The 17010-nt window shown below is 41.2% G+C and overlaps 1 protein-coding gene across 1 annotated transcript in view; it reads right to left on the minus strand.

The window, feature by feature from the left end:
• LOC137785481 (transforming growth factor beta-3 proprotein-like) overlaps positions 1-17010 on the minus strand; it is a 48103-nt gene that overhangs the window by 5638 nt on the left and 25455 nt on the right. The window lies entirely within an intron of this gene.

Genomic DNA, 17010 nt, shown 5'->3' on the forward strand with positions numbered 1-17010 from the left:
TGTTCTTAAATATGTTACAGAAGTCAAGAAATGTATTAACTTACATACTCACTACAGGACTGTCACTGTTAGAAATATGAACCTTCGAGAAAGAGTTCAAGTTTGAGAGAGAGTTACAGTTTTAGACCGATATAGTTTGAGAGTTTTCAAGACTTAGAGTTTGACAGAGTTATAGTTTTAGAGAGTAACAGCGTGTGTGTGGTTGTGTTCCACTCTGTTAAGACCTGAAACAGGTTTCCATCTGATGTGATTACCTCTTCTAAAGGTCAAATGTATGTTATAGATCTAGGTTAAATGCTGATCAAGACAATATGTGTGACGTGAGTGGTTGTTTTCACAATCACTGATGTGGACTCTGAAGTGGAAGATTAGTGATAATAATGAGAACTTTAGTCACCCTTTAGTTCTCCTTCCCAGTAGGTTGAAAGGGACAGTTCAAACACATGAAGATACAATAAGGAGCAGAATAAATATATATTTCCTCTTGACTCTAGAGGTGCTCTGTATTTCCTCGTCCATTACTTACTGGACAAGGAAAAGTCAAAGAGGGCCCCTGTGGACAATGGCTATCGGATTTGTTTAATTTAATTTTATAATGGTGTGGACAATCTCTGAATATCTGGAACATCACAATTTGGCAAATACAATATTTTTTAGATATCTCAAGCAACGTCTTATTTCTTAAAGTAAATGTCCAAATATTATGATTCAGGCCAAAAAAAATGCAGTTAATGCCCAACTTACCTTATGGACTTAAATGGTATTATTTGACACATCAAGGACAAGATACAATTCACCAAATTCAAACCAATGAGGACATCTAGTGGCCAACAGGAGTCACTGCATACAGTGTATCCTACAGTGTTAGAGAAAAAGTGGTTTCAGTCAGGTTTTAGAGCACTACACAGGACATAAACTCCCTCCTCAAGGAAACTAAACAACCTCATTTTAACAGCAGACAGGGGGAGAGCGCAGTTTTAATTCTCTTAGTCCTAAGTGCAGCTTTGGACACCGTACATCATGGCATTTTAATTGATCGCCTTAAAACCTGGGTCGGCATCAAGGACGCTGAAGAGTTGAAAAATTGTTTCTTTCCCGTTCAACATATAAAGTGATTACAGAAAATAATAATACAGTTCAAATAGATTTTTTTTTAAAACAACATTGAGGGGACATATATATTCAGAAAAACTATCAGTCTGTACTATAGCAGCAGTCAGACAGGAGTCTAAAAGAGGAGGCAGTAGGAGAGAGTTCAGCTTCCTCACAGCCACCGTTATGTTTTTGGTGTGAGTTTTATTCTGATCCAATTCAAGGGTCTACAGATTGACCTTAACCGAGAAGGCTTAGGATTCTAACTTATAACTCTCATCATGTACATCTTTCAGTAATAAATAAATGCTGGATTGTATGTAGGTACCCCTCTCGGCCACATGGTGGCAGCAGTGTTACATACAACCTCCTCTCCGGGACAAGAAAGCTCAGAAAGCTCCAGGTGAGAGAGAGAGAGAGAAAACAATCATCAGTCTGTTGTAGATATGATTTGTGTTCTCAGTGCCATATTGTGATTTGTTCTTTTGCCATTTCACCAGCTTTGAAAATGAGCACAGCAAAGTCCTGGTTTGAATAAATGACTACATTAAACTTTTCATTGGCATAAATAGAGATGAAGTTGCCTCTGAGCAGCTCTGTTATGAGCTCATCCTGACTCCAGGCCAGTACTCCCATTTGACTGATTCTCGCATGATCTCATTGTTCTCCAGTTAGCTAATGACTGATCCTTGGCACATATTGGTTGTTTCTGTCATGACTTGTCATACAGGTTAATTTGCATGTAGATCAACAATTCATGCAAACATCCAGCTGCTAGGATGGGATGAAAAAAAACCCAACCTCTTTACTCTTTTTCAACTCACTTAGTTCTTACAAATGAGTTTCACAACAGCTGCCAGTCATCCACCATGACTCAGATGCTACTATTGCTATTCTCACACTTTATTCTGGAGAAAAAGTAAGATGAGGGAAAGTGCAAAGAAGAGATTTATGTTCAATTGTATCGAGGATGCACACACTGACATCATTCCCGTTTTAGTCATTTGTTGTGTCAACACTATTTATACGGTATGTTGCACTGCAGAGTTTCTTTTTTTTATGACCTTTATTAATGTGGAATATATGAACTGTAGACAGGAAGGTCACAGAAGGACGAGGACGAGCAGGGTGTGACCTCAGGCTCACTGGGAAAACTCCTGAACGCCTGCCCACCCACATGCAGAGATGGATGTTTGAATAAGGCCCCTTGTATGCATATGGCATAGCTCTGCTTGGAATAACTTACTGTGCATGCAAACAGTTAGGTCACTTGGTTCTGTTTTACGAAAGCGCTTTCGCTTGTTTGTTGTCGTTCCTTTTGGTTGCTTGATTTTTCGGCATTGAAACTGAAAGCGTGACTCTTAATGCAAATAAAAGCTGGTTGTGAATGAGGTTCAGAAAGAGGATTAAACCATTCCCTCCTCCCCCTTTCCTACCATTTGTTAAATCGATTTTAAACAGGTTTTAATACACTAAATGCTTATCGATTCAGACAAAAACACATCGCCATCGTTTCACATTATATGCAATTTTTAGATGTGTGCATTTCTGTTTGTGTATAGATTAAACAAATGTGTTAATTAGGGAGGTTTAGAAGGGCTGGATGGCTTTTACATTAAATGTTTTACTGCAAACAAATCCTGGCTTGTTGTTCCCCTGTCCAGTTTCTATGTTAAGATAAGATAGGGACGCACCGATCAAACCTTTTCACTCCCAATACCGACACCTGAGCTTTGAGTATTGGCTGATAAGGACTATGAGTGTTTCATTGATGAGCTGTGATAATTCTTTATGTGTAAAGATACTTGACTCAAACATTTCCTGACTGACTCCTAAAGTGTAAACCTTTTTAATACAGCAACAAATTGGTCAAAGCTTTAACAGGAATTTACATTCTGATATATAATATATGAGAATTTAATCAAACCGATCCACCCGATCCAGCTTGAGTTGGTATTGAGTCAATATCGGTATCCATATTGCCTCCTGGCTCACGTTCCGTACTTTAATGCACAGACATGTGACTGGCATCAATCTTCTCATCTAAACTCAAGGCAAGAAATCAACTCGGGTTGTTTTCCCAAAATGTGAAGCGATTCTCAAAAGGATAACTAACTCCGTATCCTGCACTCCACAAGCTCACATGGCAGTATGTATCATCACATCACCGGCTATGTGGAGCCTGCACCGCCTTGAAGGAATAGTAATGTGACAGATTACCAGCATTACCACAGGATGGGTGAGGGTGAACCTCACTCGCATGGCGCGCTGCCCTTGAGTACTGAATACTGTCTCTTGTGAGGATCCATGGCGCGATGGTTAACGTTGCAATGTTGTTGCATGATGATGTACGTCATTGGCCTGAGAGCGGCTGATCCTATCTGCCTGCTGGCGCTCCTCAGATGTTATCAACTATCCACACCATGATGCATCCTGCACCCGCAAACCCAACACCCTAAAATACGCTGCACAAATCACAAACACTATATTTATTCTGTTTAGAGTGGGGCATTGTGCAGTCATTTCATGCTTTTTATGTCAAGTTGGATTTAGGGACTATTATGGACTAGATTGAAGGCCTCACAACTAGTTAGAAACTAGAATTAAACCATCACATTGCCACAAAAAACAAAAAGCAAAACGCTAGTTAGCATTGGAAGCACAGATAGCCATCGTCATGAAGCATGAAGTGGAGAAGGGGGAGCGCGGGAGAGGGGGGGGGGGGGGGGCTGAGCACACAGCATGACACAGTGCCTCCCAAACAGCAGAGATTGATGGTACCGGCCACGTATAAGAGAGTTAAGAGGGAGCTGTGTGCACCCAAGCACAGCAACAAAAAAAAAAAGAGAAATGGATCCAGCCTTGAATAATTTTATAGAGACCAAATACAGAAACCGGCGGTCTAGCTGCACGACAAGCAGGAGGCCGAAACAACTGTAAAGAAAGTAGTTGAAAGGGAGGGAGATGAAAGTGAAACACAAGTAAGTGCGCTAAAGACTGTGTCACACACAGATGGCCACTCGGTGTATTTTGGAGAGGCTGCCGAACAAGCACCTCATCCATGCACATTCTGGAGAAATAAAACTTACTCACAGATGGACTGCAGGGAAGGGAGGTGCTGCTACAAAGTCAAACTGTAAACTGATTTAGATTTTTTTTTGTTTTTTTGGCAGTGGCTCGGTGCCAGAGGAACTGTGCTTGGTACCAGTGTTTTCTTCTCCCTCTCTCTCCACCGGGAAAATAAAGACTTCTCTCCTTTTCTTCGTTCAGTCACTCTTTTTTGTGTGTGTTTGTGTTTGTCTGGCCTCCTCCAGTTGTTATATTAAATGTTTTGAAATATTAAACCTTAAAAATGCGCTATTCTGAACACGCCAGAGCTTTGTCTGTTGGCTGTTTTTGGGGCTATTCGTTGATGATTGGAGCGTGCAGAATATTCCAGGTAGGGCAGAAAATGGAAAACAAGAATCCTCCAGTGAACACAAAGAGGCCACAACTCCTCCGGTTGTTATATTACATCTCAGACTCATGAAATTTAAATTACATTTCAAATAACACCATGTCATGGTGAGTTTTTGTGTGGTTTGCCATGATTACAGCGCAACATATTTGGGTGCCACACTAGCATTCGCCTTCAATTCTGTCACACAAAGGAAGGCGTTGCGATGTGTGTTGTGGCCGTGTTGATTAGCTGCAGTTGGGGACTAATTTCTTCCAGTGTTCCCCCCCTGCCTTATGTCTTGTTCATTTTATTGTTCATGGGGAAAATGTCTCAGCTAGTTTAAAATGGAAAAATTGCTTAATTTTTCCAGCGATGCCAGGCTACTGTTTTGGCTTTTAGAGCGTGCTCCTCTGCCTACGCGGCTGCTCGGAGACCGTCTCATTAAATGGTTCACGTTTATGGCCGCGTGGAGGTGAAAGTGCCACCAAATCCAGTCAGGGACACGTTGTAATGAACGACGGTATCGTAGGAAACTGTTTCTACTGTACGGACACTTAATGACAAGCGAGGTATTCATGCAGCAATTTGCAGAAAACATACCTTGATTTACCTTGAAAAGTTTGTTTCTGAGGGCCAAAGGGACCTGGGCTGTAGCTTTTGGAGGAGGTTTCGTTTCACTGCCTCAGATTTCAAAGCTGGCAGGCTGATCAGAGCGCAGAAAGTTTGTGAGCCTTGGCACTGACACACTGCACCAGGCTTTGAGGGCCCAGATTAACCTGCACAGTAGTTAAATAAACACGCGTCCATGCGTGGCCCGCATGAATGGACGTTTCATCACCGCTTGCTACGTTTCCGTGATCGTACTCGTCTCACACCCTGCTGCACTCCATGATGCAATTAAGAATAACAGTCAAAACACTAAAACATGTGTAATATTGACTGACAAGGAAATATATGTATGGGTATAGTGGGCTCTATAGTGAAAACTCCCTAAATCACCTCCTTCGCTCGGGGCTTTTTCCACGGCTTTTTCTCTCAAGATTTGGTTTAGATTTTTGTCAGTTGTTAGCCGCTTCCTGTGCTCCCAGATCAAGTATTGCATTGTGCACTCTAGTCCCAGTAAAATTACCTCAAGACCAAATTGGCTTGACCCCAGTGTGAGTCCGTGGCGGAGTGGGGGCGGACTTCGAGACAACTGCAGGACGAGAGCTTAGCGGGGTGTAAGGTAAACCCCCATGGCGGCGGGGTCGTGTTAAAACAGCAGAGGCGGGAGGGGGGGCAGGGCTCGTGCTTGTACACAGGGAACCCCGGGCTGCTCAGTAAAAAGAGCTTTATTATTTAGGCCTCTGCCAAGCAGAGATCAGGGTGGAAAATACACAGGATCCCCGGCGCCAAGTCCCTTGCTCTCGGAAAATCCGCCCCAGAAGCGTCCAAGCGAAGGGCCTGGATTTAATCACCCACTGCGTCATTTGTCCCCAGTCTGAAGAAAGAAAGACCATCAATCTACATCAATGTGACTCCCCATCCCACCACTATAGCAGTCTTATTAAAAAGACTCCCAAGATCATTTCAGAAAACACCCTTCTGTGAATAGAAACCAACACATTGTTACACGTTTTGGCCAAAAAAAAACATTGTAGCTCTTCACACTATCGATAATAATCACATTCATGCACTGTGTACTGTACTGTTAATGGAGAATTGTTTTGCAAAAGATAAAATATGCCATGCACTATGAAGTTTAACTAAATTATAGCAAATAACCTACATATTGTAAATGTTTATGCCTCTACGCAGCGAGCGCCGTGGCCTGAGGCAATGTGTTGCAGGGTTGTCTGGTCTTATCTCCGGAACGTCTAGACAGGATTTCCTCAAATTTGGACGGCAATCCATCAAGAATGAACTGACTAGACCTTTTTGGTCAAAGGTCAAAGGTGAAGGTCATTGTGACCTCACGTCCATTGCATTCTCGTGAGATCTCAGCAACACCTTGAGCGAGAGGAACCGATTTGATTTTGCTGGTCAAAGGTCACTGCGACCTCACAAAACGTGTTCATATGCTAATTATGACAATTTCACGCAAATAGCTCATAGGATGAAAATTCTGAAGTTGGGAGATTTTGAAAAAAACAGGGATGTAAACCCAAAGGCAGTGATTCTAGTTTTTGTTTCCTTCAAATTGGAAATGCAGCAGCAGTTTTTCACATTGTTTGAAAGTGAGGTCTGAATCCAGTGAACCAGCTCGTATGGATCTCAGCTCTCAGTCACTGTTCCCATTTGCTTTTCCACAAATCCAATAGGAGAGCCAAAGTACTCATCAGTGCTTAGAAAGACTGGATATTCATTTTATAATGTTCAATAACACTCCAGTGCAGTACTATATTGGTCAATAGATGAATAATGGCATGATGGCATCAAGCCAAACCACATCAACAGACAGTGCTCTCAGTTTTCCATCTGACATGGGCTTTGACCGATTTTACCACTCGTCTCATCCATAAACACCTCATAAGTTAAACAATAAACATGAAATGATGAGAAAAGTGACGTCTGACACAAGTTGATCAACACATGCTCACTCTCAACCAGTGTTGTTCAACCTTCTTTGAGCCGTGGCACATTTTCTACAATGAAAAAATCCCGCGGCACACCAAGAACCCAAAAAAGTCACCGCTCCAAACCATGACGCTCAACATAACCCTCCAGTTGTCTGGGACGACGTGTCACTTTCCACTCATCACGTAGAAAGTGACTTTTCTGAATACATTTCCGTCACAACAACTATTCAGCGAGATCAAATGAGAAATGAACGTGGTTCACGTTAACTTGACTGAGTGATGACTCGCGTGAATACGCTTGAAGTGATAAAATGAGTCATGTGACGAGCGATTCCCGTCAGTCACATGACTAATGGATGTGACGTTTGTGAAACGACCGACACGACAGCTTTAGTTGTTCAGAAATCTACTTGCCAAAAGTCAATTTGTACTTGCCCCTATGCAGTTAATACATAACAACAACGAATTAAATCTAGACCTCCGCCTACATCCTCTAACGCCACCCAACTAAACTGCTATTCAAGGATTATTACGCTCATACACTTTGTCTTTACCCACTGCCGGGAGCGCCTGATCAGCACTGCACATCTCTCTCTCAACAGAAGTGAAAAGGAAGTGAGGGCTCACTCCTTGGCTACTTCCATCATCAGTTCTGGGGAAAAAACAATGTGCTTTTTTATCAGAAAAGTGCCTCTAACACTACTCATCTACCTGTTCCACAGCCGATGTGTTGAGCCGGGGTCTGTTACCTTTATATTGCTTTGTTGTGTCCATGCAGAGATCATTATGGGCATCTAAACCGCCTCTAGTCTCAGAAAACATGTCCACAAGTCGGGATAGTCTGATCCCATTGTTCTTTTTATACCCTGCATGACTGCATCGCGCTCCACTGTGCCAAAGCAACGCCCACCAACATGTGTTCAAAGAGAATCTCTTCTTCAATAAATACCCCGAAGATCAATCACCAGCCATAAAAAAACGGAACATCTAGCCACATCACCTCCACGAGCACTTTGATCCGCCAAACAGGTGCTGAGGTCACGTACAAATGTAACTGGCGATCATCTGGATGAAGACGTTGGAAAGTGAAGGCGGAGAGACTTGTATCCAAAACTCACCCTGTTTGTGATTCACCAAACAAACACAGCTGTTGTGGGCCGATAGCGTCCAGGCACCGATCCAGCCTTAACACTGTCGTTAAGTTCAGTCAGTTCCCCACACACACTAAGGGATGTTCTCCCCACCTTAACTTTCACATAAGTCATTTTATTGATTACCATAATGATTACAGGTTTACTCTTGAGTATGTGTTGCTCTATCAGACTTGAAATCAGCCTGTTTTTCTCCTGTTAACGTGTATATTTGGAGGCTTAAAAAGCAGAACTTAAGAAGAGTAAACGGTGGATTTATAGCCTGAAACTAAAAAATGAGCACCTATTTTGCTCTGTGTAATTGTGTAAATAGGCAACACAACTTTGCAACGTTGATGCGACACCAGTCTCAAACAGGAATACGATGAGATAAATATATAATAAGGCAGCTGCTCTCTATATGACTGCAGTGGCATTATTTTTGCTGTTTGAACTAGTTTATTAGGAGGCGCTCATCTGAATAAAATGGTATCTGAGTAAACAGTAACTGTACAGCATAGAGTATACGTAACTATTAAACTGTCAGACTTACTTACTTAGTTTTTAGGTAGCAAATATGTAAATCAAGAAGAACAAAGAAGATTTACTGAAATACATTTGAAGGCATACGGTCCATGGTGCAGAATCTTTGTCCTCTTTGATTTACTCATTGAGTCAAGAACCTGCTCTTGAGTCATTGTCTGGCCGCCTCGCACTCAACTCCATCCAGGATCCTCTGGCCGGCTCTTGTTTGTTGGTCTCACTATTTGACAAAGCAGGTGTGTGATTCACCTCTCAGATCTCTTATTTGCTGCATCAGCTGTCCGTCCATCTGTTTGCCTTTTTGCCCTTCGGCTTGAATATCATGTGAATTCTTTGGATTTTAAGAAGGTAAAAAAACATAAAAAAGACATATTCCACACACACACACACATGCATACACATGGGATCTATGTTTAGCTTGGCAGCATTGTACTTTGTTCATACCTTCTTGCGGGTAAGAATACATGTGTGTCTGCTTCCATGTGTTAAGTCGACCAGCGACTACAGAAGAGGAGCTCGCGGGGTCAAACTGGCTCCTGGCAGCTAAAAGGCTGATGAACCCAGTTCACCCTTCAGTGTATGTGAAGTTACTGAAGTTATTATCAAAATCCCACGCAGCAATTAGCCCCAGCTTTTGTCTTGGCCTTTTTTTGTATTGCTTTCAAAACATTAGTCATTACACAAAAATGCAAAGTGATGCAACAGATATCCTTCTCAGAGAAATACGGGCTGACGATGCATCACATTTTGGTTGTGTGTGTGTGTGTGTGTGTGTGTGTGTGTGTGTGTGTGTGAGGGGGGGGGGGGCTTTCCCCTCGCTCTGTGCTGGAAGCTAAACTGAAGTTAATCACAAGCTAAAATGAAGCTTTAATGATCCATGAGGGGAACTTTGGTTGCTCTATCAGCAAATAACGCAAAAGGAAATGATGGAGAGAAAACTGAATGTGAAAGGCCTGCACTTATTTCTACCAGGACAAAAGAAGCAGTCCCTATGAAATCGCATGTGACACAATAAGTTTCAATAAACAGATACCAGAGCAGGTATGCCATTTTTTGTAAGTAAATATTGAAACCTGTCCAGAATGTGCTTATTTGAATACACTATTAGTGTTATTATTGAAGTTATACAGAGTTCATGCCATTTATTTAACACGCCAACATTAAATATCACAATCAAACAGCAATATCATTTAATCAATATTGTTTTTCAACCATAGCATAGTATATTCAGAGGTGAAAAATATTGTCATAGCACAATTTAAATCTCCCTTAGAGGTTTTCTGAGCCTGCAATATGAACAAATTCACACAGTTCTCTTAGTCTTCTGGCAGCAGTGTTAAATCCTTCCTGTGACTATATTTTCTAGAGTTTTGGCCACCATCGCTCTCTTGAGATGACGTAAAGTTCTTTCCTGGTTTAAAACTAATATTGTTGTATGGGATTTGCAAGGAAATTAGGGTTTTGCTTGAAGCCTAGAGGGCCCTTCGGCAAGCTGTTTCCAGTGAAAAGTGATCTGATGGAGCCTCCAATCATCTTTCTAACGAACTCGAGTTTGTTTTCCATAAAAAAAAAGAGATCGCCAGTTCCTAAACATACATAAACGATTGTTTCTCTGAAGGGAAATGGCACCGCAATCAATGATTTTCAAACAAGATTCATTTGCTGAATATATCCACAAAATAGATGTGAATCACACAGTTGCAGATTGTTGTGGTTCAATGCAGATACATGGTGTCAGAGGTAAGAGTCACTGCTGGTTATATTGCTTATTTGCTTCTAAAACCATGCATTATGGCGTGGCTGCTACTGCTGCTACAAATCCTGCTGTCTGTTTTTGCAACGGCACAAAAAAAAAACACACTGCTGCCATGAACCTCTCGCTCTTCTCTTCATCAATCCACAGTGAGGACTGCTGGTGCCTTTCTCCACATATGATTCTTATTAGTTTGATATAAAAACCCGGCTTCATCTTTATTCTCGTGGTCCAGAGCCATTCTCACTCTGACTTTCAGCTTCCCATCTGTATGCTTTGCTGCCCTCAAATCAGTCTCTCATCAGCAGGCCACGAACAGATTGTTTTTCTTTTGTTTTGGATGAGAGGCTTTGCACAACCATGGAGCTCCATCAGCACCTGTTTCGTAGTTACTCCTGATTTAGAGATGTGTCTATCAATGCAAATGTATCCTCAGGCAACAGTTTGTATGACATCTTAAGAAAAAGTGACTCCTCATTTTCCGAAAGTTTTTTTTGTGTCAAGTTGCGTGCATACAGTATTTTCCAAAAAAACTTCCATTTACACAAGAAACAGTTATTTTTCGTTGAAACTAAGTATTTTACAATCATTTCCAAAAGCTAACTAAGTAATTTTAGGCAAAACAAAACTACTTAATAAGGTGAAAAGATCATGGTTTGGGTTAAACTAACTATGGAAATATAAACGTATTAAGTACAGCAGTTACACAACAAACAAATCAACTTCTTGTTACAAGCGCGGCACGAACAGCGGTCTCCGAGCTGAGCTTCATTGAAAGTTATATACATTAAAACATTTGCCTTTTCTTCTAGGTCGGTATTACAGTTTCATTACATCGTACTGCCAATGAAGATATTACGTCATATACATTTGTTTTTCATAATATCCACCTTTATACTTCAGTCCTTTCAAGTCTTTGTCATATTGGGAGCTGCTCAAGGAGCCATTAACAAGAGGTTTCTGTATTAGGCCTTGCACTGTCAACGCTTTAGGAAATCAAAGCCTCCTCTTCCCTTCCTGTGTGAAAACGCCCTCATGCTTTCAATTTCCGAGCGAGCGGTGGACTTTTGACTCTTCTTCACGATACTTTTCACACAAAAAAAAGTCCCATGCAGTATGTTAAAGCCTACAGAGCTGCTTACATGTGCACCAGCTTAAGTTCTTACAGCTTACGTCATCCCACCATTGCTGGTCATTTTCTAGCAGCAGGAGTGAAAGACCACTGCGGTGAGCATCTCTGCGTTATGGTTTCTGCCGGTAATTAAAGGCTTATCTTTCGTCGTCAAACTATCAAAATATTGAGGACTGAAAAAAATGAAATTCTCATGGTTGTGTAGTATCTAAAACAAAATTGTTGCTCGTGAAAGGAGTAATGTTTCCTGTGTTGGTGATCAGTTTGTGTGAACAAATGCTTTCTTTTGTTAGGAAGTGTATTCACTTTGGTTACATCCTTTATTTTTGTTTGATTTCTGAGCTGAGTGGACAGACAGCAATGCCACAATGTGCTGTTTTAAACAGAAACAAACAGGATTAATTTGCAACAGTTTGTGTCTAAATTCCTCCCTAAATCTTCAGTAACTAATAGCTGGTTTCAAACCAGCGATTTACGACACTGAACAGTGAATTTCAGTTTCTACAAAACGTCTGTTGTGCCACCCAATCAAAAGCAATCACTGTACTAACGTGCATGGATGTGCATCAATCTCAATTTAATAAACTAAGATAAGTCCCAGCTTTCGACCAGCTGGAGCGACTGGCTACTGATCCACAAAGATGCTCAGAGAGGAAATCACATTGAAATGACTCTGGAAATGTCTCGACATGACATCCTGTCATCTGTAGTCCAGTAATCTATACAAACACCACTAAACTGCGAATAGGAAGTGTGTTTCGAATAACTGTTGTCATGAACACGTTTATTCTCTAATTCCTCAGGGAATAACCAAACAGACAGATTTAGTGAGGGCAGTGTGTTGGGGGTATGTGAATCGCAAATCCCCACGATTTGATGTTATCGCGATACTTAAGTCACAATACAATGTTATTTCAGTTTTGGATATTTTTTAAGAAGCTAAATATTAAGATATATTGTGATTTACCCTTTTTAACTCCAAATAATACAGTTTGTCAACATCAGTTTTATCGAATAAGATGACGTTTTCAGTACATTTCTTATAGGCATACAGTCAATATATCATCATCTACTATTTCCTTTTACTTTGCATGATACCCAACCACCAAGTATCAATCTTTTATATAACCAATCTTTTATATATAAACAATATTCGCATGCACAATATCGCGAAACTATGCTGTATTGTTTTTTTGCCCGCACCCCTAGTGGTGTGTTTCATTTTGTGTGGTCTTCTCTTGCACAAACCTGCACATGAAGAGCACATTAAAGTCTTAATCTTGCAATTTTGGTTGAAGGGGGCCGTTTGAAGTTGCCTGTATATCTCGACCAGACGGAGGCCAAGCCAGGCAACGCAGCATGAGACGTGCAGGTGAGACGTTTCACAATGAAGATGATGGATGTGTTTTTCCCCTGCTGATGCTCTTGTGACACAACTGTTAAAAAAAAACCCGACTGAATCTCTCCGGTGGATATAACACTACACTACACTACACAAGAATGTAGTTCATCCTTCCGTTTCCGGGCTGATGTTGTCGCCTCTCACCTTGATTAACGTCCAATAAAACTCTTGATTAAGTTTCGCATGGAGCATGCAAATGAGGAAAAGCCAGTGTGGGGGAAAAGGTGATGCTGAAAGGTGACTCTGTGTGTGTGGTCTCCTCATATCAGATGCCCTATGGGGAGACATGCACGCACCATGTTGATATTCAAAAGCCTTAGATGTTTGTTTAAAGTGAGTAATTGATACTTGCCACTGGAAGAATTTCCCCCAATTTGGCACCGAGTGTGAGAACAAGGAGAGTCCAGTTTGCCATGTCTGCCTGCTGTCGGCGTGTGTTATGCTACGGGAAATACGCTGGCCCTGGTCCTCCTGCTTCTTTGGAGTTCACTGCAATGGCAGCACCAGACCACACATACTGCCACTTTTATGTTTTTCGGCTGAGGATTCCTACTGTCGCTGCCAAATTGCCTATTATTGAAACTTTCAATAAACAAGCAAAGTAATGCAATGCCTCTGTTTGGTTTGGAACTGCAGCTGAAACACTTTAAGACCATTTCTTAGGACACTAAAGAATGAACTATTTGAGTAGAGTGCAGACATCTCAAATTGAAAATATGAGCTCTTACTGGAAGGCCTTGGAAGATCCCATGAACAACCCCCTAACTGAATTACTTTCTGAATCCATCTTCTGACTTTCTTGCTGCTGCCGCTGCTGCTCTCCAGCGACAACGTGTCTTCTCAGGCTGCTGAGGATTTGTTGATCACTGCCCCATTTATGAAACACTAAAGTGGCCGCGGCCGCTTTGATCGCCGCCTCTTTGACACCTTAAAACACAACATTCGAACGTGCACCAAAGAGGCTTCGCCGCGGCAGGATTCCACCTCTGCTGTTATCTTTGCCAGCATGCCGCTGCCTCAGAAGAGGGAGGATCTTTGCACTTTGTTTTGATTCCCGCTACTTACACCAGCAGCATCTCCTGTCATGCGCAAAATGGTGCTTGAATATCATTTGGATCATTTCATTCTTCTCCTTTCAGCTGCCCTCATGCTTGTGTCAGTACAAAGTGTGGGGCCTAATCCTTTAATGAATGTCTTCTTCTGAGGCTTCACATGGCAGCACATTCCAACCCCGGGACGGTGAACAGCTGGCTGACCGCAGCGCCGCATGTTTTATTTCATCCCGCATTGTCAGATGTTCATGTTTGCAAAGCGCGATTTATCTTCGTACATATCAAGGATGACGGCCTAAACTGTGATGAAGGGAGACGGAGACCGAAGACTCACAAACTCAACTCAGTTACTGGACTGACATCCGCTGAGCGATGTGCTAGTTTCTGATGATAAAGGCGACGCTGGAAACTTCAGTTTATTTGATATAGCCCCGAAACTTCCTCTGAGTGCGCTTCTGGATGACTTACAAGATGTTTGACAGTTTCATTTGAGGGTGGACCGGCCTTCATGTGAAGATTTGGTTCAATTAATGCCGGCAGAGACAGAGAAAAATAATGCCATCATATTTCATTCAAGTTGAATAATTGCTTCCCAAGTTTTATAGACACAATTCGGGGTATAAAAGTAACTGCCTAGAACAGTGCTGCAGTAAATGGAAGTCATTTGTGTAAAATGTATTTATGGGGAACCCCACAAGCTCACACGTCAGCGGCCACAAATCATTTTGGGGTCAACCTGTCTATTTTATTTCACATTTCAACATAATTTTGATATTCTAATGAATAATTTGATGCATCGTTATTAGCTCGGAATCTGAGAATGTTTCATTTTAATTCCTATCAATAAAAGCCTCAGTATCAATATCAAAATGAGCGGGCCAGAGCGAATGCTTTACTTCAAATGTCAGATCTCACTTCCTGAAGATACAAGAATATTGAATATTCTGTTCAAGAAAAGATGAATAAAAGTACATTAATTGAAACCAGTACGGTGCACTAATTCATGCTGCGAGTTCTTCCATGAATACTTTCAGGTATTTCCTCTCAAAACACAAAGCAGTGACTTACTGAGAGCAACTATGCCGAGTCCCAATGCTCCACCATGGCATCCAACCAAGAGCTTTATGTTCTTTCCCAAAACTCAGGTGCAAAAACAAACATCGGTTGCCATAATCCTCAGAGAGGATATATTTTTCCACATTCTTCTCATTCTTCTGAACACTGCAACCCTGAAATTAGTGGTCCTTCAGGTCATTTAATTGGTGAAACCCAGCTATTACCTTTTTATTACCAAATTCTCTTTCCAACTGTATTCAGTCTTTATCAACAAAATGTGTCTGTGACCTAGAGAAGCTGCTGCTGCTTGACTCCGCAGAGTCGGACTCAAGGATAAAACTGTAATTAATTATCATCCTCACAGACTAAAGAGGCCAGATAATTGTAAATCCCCTCACTTGACTTTTTTTGGGGGGGCAATAACAGCTCCCGGGGTAGTAATGGTGATGCCAAAGAGCAACATCCTTGACTCTCACAGTCCAGAGACGCACACATTTGTGTTTCTCCAGTTTCACTTGTAGATAAGACGGTGGGAAATTCATTGTGTGCATGAGGTTAGAAATAGAGCAGATTGCTTCTGGCAGTCACCCCCAGTGTTTAGTAGCACCTCATCAGAAAGACAAGAGCCTCAGTACATCAACACACCGAAGACAGGAGGCTCAGAAAATCCCTGAACAGACATGTCTGCAACAGATAATGTAACAACTTAAAACATAAAAAAAACATCTGTAATGAAAGACTTAAGGGTTTAGTGTGTTTGAAATGAACCATTTATACGAGGTGTCATCTGACATCTAAAGAGGTGTTGCTCCGCATGGCAACCCTCTTTGTGGTCTTTGTAGTCTCGATACAGTTAATCCTACAAATGGGGGTAATTGACGATACTTTTGGGCCATTTCTTCTTGAAGGTATTGCGGCCAGAAATCCACATGAAAAGTGGGAGCTATTGTCAGATTGTCCTTTTGGAAAATTACAAAGTAGAGTCTGATGTCAGAAAAGTGTTGCAGGAAGGCTTTCAGAAGCTGTTTGACAATCTGATCTCTGTTTGTCGCATTCTGACCCTTAAAAAAAAAGAAAAATGCTATTTTGCATTCATAAGGTGTCAGACATTTAACTTCTAAACCTACTGAGGCCTTGATTTAAGCAGCTCAAGACTGATGTGCTGTGTTTTTATTTATGTACTGTAAGATTTGGGAAGTCTGTGGTGTACGTTGATTGACTCATTGGATCTTTAAATGTATATATTGCGTAATAAATAATTAGTTGGATACTACATTTTGCTGAAATCAATGAGTTAAAACTTGGAACAATCCCAGTAGTGAAATTGAGCTTTACAGCAGCCCCAAAATGATGATGATAAAGATAAAGATGTGCATGACATGAGGACTATTCTGTCAAAAAATCTCTATTTGTATCTTATTAAACAGTTACCCATCGAGTGTACATAGAGTGTATGAAGTGTTTATTGTCTAAGAGGTAGTGAATGATTGACTGAGGGGTTAGAAGTTCAGCAGATGAAATCAAATGTTACTGAGATAATTCAGGATATAATGGATTAAGGTTTCCCATTCTTAGTTGATGAGTCGATTTATCTGTATCAGTTCACTTTTAAATGTGATTTCTTGATGCTTTTTCCATGCTGAATTGAACACATCTCTAGCAAAGAAAAGATTGAAAGTGTTGCTTTTGCACGATGCATCGCGGAGAAACTCTGATCTGTCGATTTAATAAATAAGTCTATGCAATTGTATTAGTAGACTAACAATTTCATAAATTGAGGACCAAGCTCATCTGGATATTAAACAGCTCGGTCTAAATTAGAGAGGAGCAGACAGGAACACTAACATCTATTC

The sequence above is a fragment of the Clinocottus analis genome, unplaced genomic scaffold (genome assembly GCF_023055335.1).
Source record: "Clinocottus analis isolate CAN_PGR_092001 unplaced genomic scaffold, fCliAna1.0.p SCAF_15, whole genome shotgun sequence".
Lineage (NCBI taxonomy): Eukaryota > Metazoa > Chordata > Actinopteri > Perciformes > Cottidae > Clinocottus > Clinocottus analis.